The following is a 5,542-nucleotide window of genomic DNA, read 5'->3' on the forward strand; positions in this document are numbered from 1 at the left end:
GCAAACTTCCGATGATTGGAATCGGACGTTCGTAGATCCTAGAGTTTCGCCTCGAAACGATTGTGATATATGGAAAAAGAGAAGTTCTAACATTTCTCTGAAGATTTTTGGAATTAACTTCCGTCGTGCCTAAAAGTGAAAACTAGCTATATACTAGGGTTTCTGACCTAGGTTTAAGCGTATAACGATCGTGCTATATCTTTTATCGATCATAATGCAATCCTTGAACTTTTCCTGAACTTTCTCCTTCATAAATATATTCCTTCCGATAAACTCTCGTTCAGGTTTTCCTTCACGATACGTCAAGCCTAATCGTAAATGGAAATCTCTTCCACTTATTCTAAGCTTAAAAACTTGGGTCTCACATTACTACCCTCCAAAAAGAAAGTTTCGTCCTCGAAACTTAAGGTCCGGCAAAAGTTCTGAATATTGTTCCCTTGATCTTTTCCTCCAATTCCCTATAGCACCGTCCGTGTCTTTGTTCCGAATAACTTTCACTAAAGCACTCTGCTTTCCCTTTGATTTGTTTCACTCTTCTAGTCCCCATGTTGATCGACGGCGCCTCAAAAGACATATCATCTTCCAACTCTATGTTGTCCGGTTCGACCACTTGCGTTGGGTCTCCGTTGGAAATAATATTTGTTGGCATTCGTGCAATCGCACAACCTTAACCCCTTGCTCCTTTGCTTCTGTTCGTCCAAAATGCTGATTAGAAACTCGGTACTCCTCTATGTTCCGGAGTGAATGCTCAACTTGACCTTGTGATGTTCACTCATGATCCAAACTCAACTCGGTCGCTTGATAACTCCTAGACGAAATACTGGGTTGGAATCTAATAGTCCATTAACGTCACTTCCAACTTCATAACTATCGTCACTCGCACCACGAAATCAATCTTCTACTTAGTCACTGTTCAAATTTAAAACTCGACTTGACTCTTAATACCTCGTGCATGACGAGACTCATCCCCTTAATCATCAATTCATTGACCACTCATAAGCTAATCATCTTCTTAATATCCAACAATCCATTATTGTCGTCTTCGTCCTCAAAACATTCCTCACTCAAACCAATTTCGACTTATTGAAATCCTAAACACTTCACACAGATCAAGACTTAACCTCTAGAAGATCAAATCATAACTATACCTCAAGGGACTTAACCAGTCATTTCGTCATCTCATCCTTCAACTTACTGTCATACAGCTCAATAGCTTGTGTCGGCTCCACAATATACTTCCGTTTAAACGTATCGGTGGAAGACTACTTCCTAGGCTTAGCATGTTATCCTAAACCTCGTGTACTTCTATAGTTAAAATACGAGCAATAACTGAGTAAAGTCTTAATAGATGTACTAACTATAAGGTTAAAGCTCAAACAATATAAGTAAGATAGGTGTGTTGCATGCGCTATGAGAGTAATGGAGCGTATTATACTAGAATGAGAAAGAATGGTTAGAAAGTTACCATCGTTCTTGCGCTCTCCTCTGACAAACCCCTCAGCTCTCTCACCGTCCATGGTGTAGACTCTTGCCTTAGTAGCAGGACGCTTTCCACGAGCAGTGTTCAGGGTTGGCTCCGTCTTGGGTGCTCTGCACTGACCGGCATTATGCCCCATTCTGTTACAATTAAAGCATTTGGGCCTCGTGTCGGGACAAGCATTAACATAGTGCCCCGGCTTCCCACATCTGAAACAGGTCATCTCCCTGTTCAAAGTCCGATCTCCAGAACCACCAGCAGTACCCGTCATGGGTCTGTAAGATCCTGAAGTAAACCCTTCTCTAGCAGGACGTTGATATGGCCTCCTGCTCTGAAATTTTCCTTTGCTTTGAAAATTTTGAGAGCCCGACCTCATCGGCCCTCCAGTTCCAACACGGTTCAACCTCCTATTTTTCATCAGCTCCACTTCCGTGGCTTTCTCCACCAACGACTGAAAACGCATGATTCCTAATGGCCTCACTGAGTCCTCAATATCAGGCCTCAGTCCATTCACAAAGCGCTTGCACATGTAGCGCTCATTCACATGGTCATGAAAGAATTGAAAATGCTTCGCCAAAGATTCCAGCTTCGAAGCAAATTCCGGTACTGACATACCTCCCTGACGGAGTGTCAGAAACTGCGCCTCCCTCTCATCCCGGGCACTTGTTGGAAAATACTTTTCCAAGAATGCGGTCCGGAAAGAGTTCCAGTTAATCTCTTCGTGATTGTCTTCCATAATCCCTCTGGTGCCTCTCCACCAGTACTCAGCATCCCCCAGCAGCAGGTAAGTTGCCATGCCCACCTTGGCACCTTCAACAGTCTGCAATACGCCGAATATCTTCTCAATCTCCTGAATCCAGAGATCCGCTTTATCTGGGTCGGTACCACCAGAGAACTTTGGTGGGTTTTGCCTCCTGAAATCATTCAGGCCTTTGTTTTGGTCCAGAGTTACTTCCCTCTGGCGCTGATGCTGTTCACGTGCCTCCTCAGCAGCACGCCTCATCGCATTATCGTTTGCTTGCGCTGTCACGGCTTGGGCCATAGTGGCCATCATCGCAGCTAATTGGTTAGTGTTCACCATGTTCTGTTAAGTTAAACAAACAGTTAGTACTCATCATAAGATAACATCTAGTATAACTATACAATATGAGTAAGCAATAACTTCAATCAATTTTTAAGCGAAAAATCGCTTGCAAACAATCAATTTTTTTTACTCTTTGCAGAGTCACACAACCTAGCACAGAAGACCTATTCCCCAACAACTCCCGAAAGACTCGACCGTGCTCTGATACCACAATGTAGCACCCCGATTTCGGTGGCGTCACTTTAGTAACCAAAAGTAAACTTAATGCGGAAAAACGTGAATATTTTTTTTTAATATAATAACTAAGACAAGACTGAATTAAATAAAACCCAAATGTGAAAAGTAATAAAACTAATATACAATATATAAACAGCCCCTGCTGTAAGGAGCAACCTCGTCACGAGTAAACCTCCAGTGACGGGTGTAAGATCAAGTTTTGATCTAGTAGTACAACTCTATGTTTTGATGATTACATGTTAACCTTTTTGATATGAACAATTGTGGTACTCTAACGTGTTTTTCTGAGTGTGTTATTTACAGGCTCTGACCTCTATTCAATCTCACACAAATCAGAAGCACTGTGCTTAAAGAGTGACCCAAGCAACGCTTTCGCATTGACCATGTTCAACATGAACAGTGGAAAAGCTTCAGAAGTTCTGAAGCTACACAAACTCTGATGTGGACTCAGTCACTAGAAGCTCTGAAGATCCAGAAGTTCTGATAACCTAGAAACACTGAAGGTTCAGATGTTCTGATGGTGTAGAAGACTCTGAAGATACAGAAGCTGAATAGTGGAAACTCTGAAGACCATGTACTTCCCTCTGAGTTCAGAATCAGAAGATACAATGGTCAGAGGATCTGTGCTTTCCCTCTGACTCTGATCAACCGGCTTCACAAGTTCCAACATGAAGCATTCCCCTGATCAGAAGTCTCCTAGGTTTAAAGGTCATGTCACTATCCAAGTACAAAAGCAACTGTACCATCCTGACAACCTACCTAACGTTCTCAGCCATAGCAGAAGCTGGAATTTCCAGAACTGCCCTCCAACGGTAGCATTTCCCATGCAACGTTCAACCCTAATCCTTGGAGTATATAAGAGGCTGAAGACTGAAAGAAGCGGCTAGAAGTATTCACATACGCGCAAGACAAATTCAAATTCTTCTAAGCTCTCTTTCATCCTGAATTTCATTGTGTTTACTATAAGCTTTTTAGAAGCACTTTCTTTGTAAACAAGAACTTCATATACAGTTGTATAGTTTTCCTTTAGGAGATCAAGGTTGATCGGATCCTAGAGAAGACTAAGAGAGTGAATCTTAGTGTGAGCTAAGTCAGTGTAATTGTTAGTCACTTGTAGGTTTCAAGTGCAGTTGTAACTCTTACCTGATTAGTGGATTGCCTTCATTCTAAGAAGGAAGAAATCACCTTAACGGGTGGACTGGAGTAGCTTGAGTGATTTATCAAGTGAACCAGGATAAAAATCCTTGTGTGCTTTTCTATCTCTTATTCTTAGCACTTAAGTTCTCGAAAGATTTGTCAAAATCTTTAAGGTGAAAGTTTTATCTTGAAAACGTTATTCAAACCCCCCCTTTCTACCGTTTTTCATACCTTCAATTGGTATCAGAGTGCAAGTTCTGATTACCACACCTAACAGTGTTCAGTGATCCGGGCCGGTGTGAAAAACAATGGCTGCCACCACCAGTGAAACTCAAAGAGATGGTTACAATGCAAAGCCTCCTATGTTCGACGGTCAAATGTTCGAATATTGGACAGATAGACTGGAAAGTTTCTTTCTGGGTTTCGATGCAGATCTCTGGGATATTATTGTGGATGGCTACGAGCGTCCAGTTGATGCAGATGGCAAGAAGATCCCAAGGTCAGAGATGACTGCAGATCAAAAGAAGCTGTACTCACAACATCACAAAGCAAGAGCAATTCTTCTAAGTGCTATTTCTTATGAAGAGTACCAGAAGATTACAGATCGTGAGTTTGCAAAAGGCATTTTTGAATCTCTGAAGATGTCTCATGAAGGAAACAAGAAAGTCAAAGAATCAAAGGCATTGTCTTTGATCCAAAAGTATGAATCCTTCATCATGGAGCCAAATGAGTCCATTGAAGAAATGTTCTCCAGATTTCAGTTGCTTGTAGCTGGCATACGACCTCTCAACAAGAGCTACACAACAAAAGATCATGTCATAAGGGTCATCAGGTGTCTTCCTGAAAGTTGGATGCCCTTGGTGACTTCAATAGAGCTCACGAGAGATGTTGAGCGTATGAGTTTAGAAGAACTCATCAGCATACTAAAGTGCCATGAGCTGAATCGCTCTGAGATGCAAGATCTGAGGAAAAAGTCTATAGCCTTGAAATCCAAATCTGAGAAGGCTAAAGCTGAAAAGTCAAAAGCTCTCCAAGCTGAAGCAGAAGAATCTGAAGAAGCATCAGAAGATTCTGATGAAGATGAGCTGACTCTGATCTCCAAGAGACTCAACCGCATCTGGAAGCACAGGCAGAGCAAGTACAAAGGCTCTGGAAAGGCAAAAGGAAAGTATGAGTCCTCAGGCCAGAAGAAGTCATCAATCAAGGAAGTCACATGTTTTGAGTGCAAAGAATCAGGGCACTACAAAAGTGATTGTCCAAAGTTGAAGAAGGATAAGAAGCCAAAGAAGCACTTCAAGACAAAGAAAAGTCTGATGGTAACCTTTGATGAATCAGAGTCAGAGGATGTTGACTCTGATGGTGAAGTCCAAGGACTTATGGCTATTGTCAAAGACAAAGAAGCAGAGTCAAAGGAAGCTGTTGACTCTGACTCAGAATCAGAAGGAGATCCTAACTCAGACGATGAAAATGAGGTATTCGCTTCTTTCTCTACCTCTGAACTGAAACATGCCTTGTCTGATATCATGGATAAGTATAACTCTTTATTGTCTAAGCATAAGAAGTTGAAAAAGAACTTATCTGTTGTTTCTCAAACTCCTTCTGAACAT

This window comes from Lotus japonicus, chromosome 4 (genome assembly GCF_012489685.1).
Source record: "Lotus japonicus ecotype B-129 chromosome 4, LjGifu_v1.2".
Lineage (NCBI taxonomy): Eukaryota > Viridiplantae > Streptophyta > Magnoliopsida > Fabales > Fabaceae > Lotus > Lotus japonicus.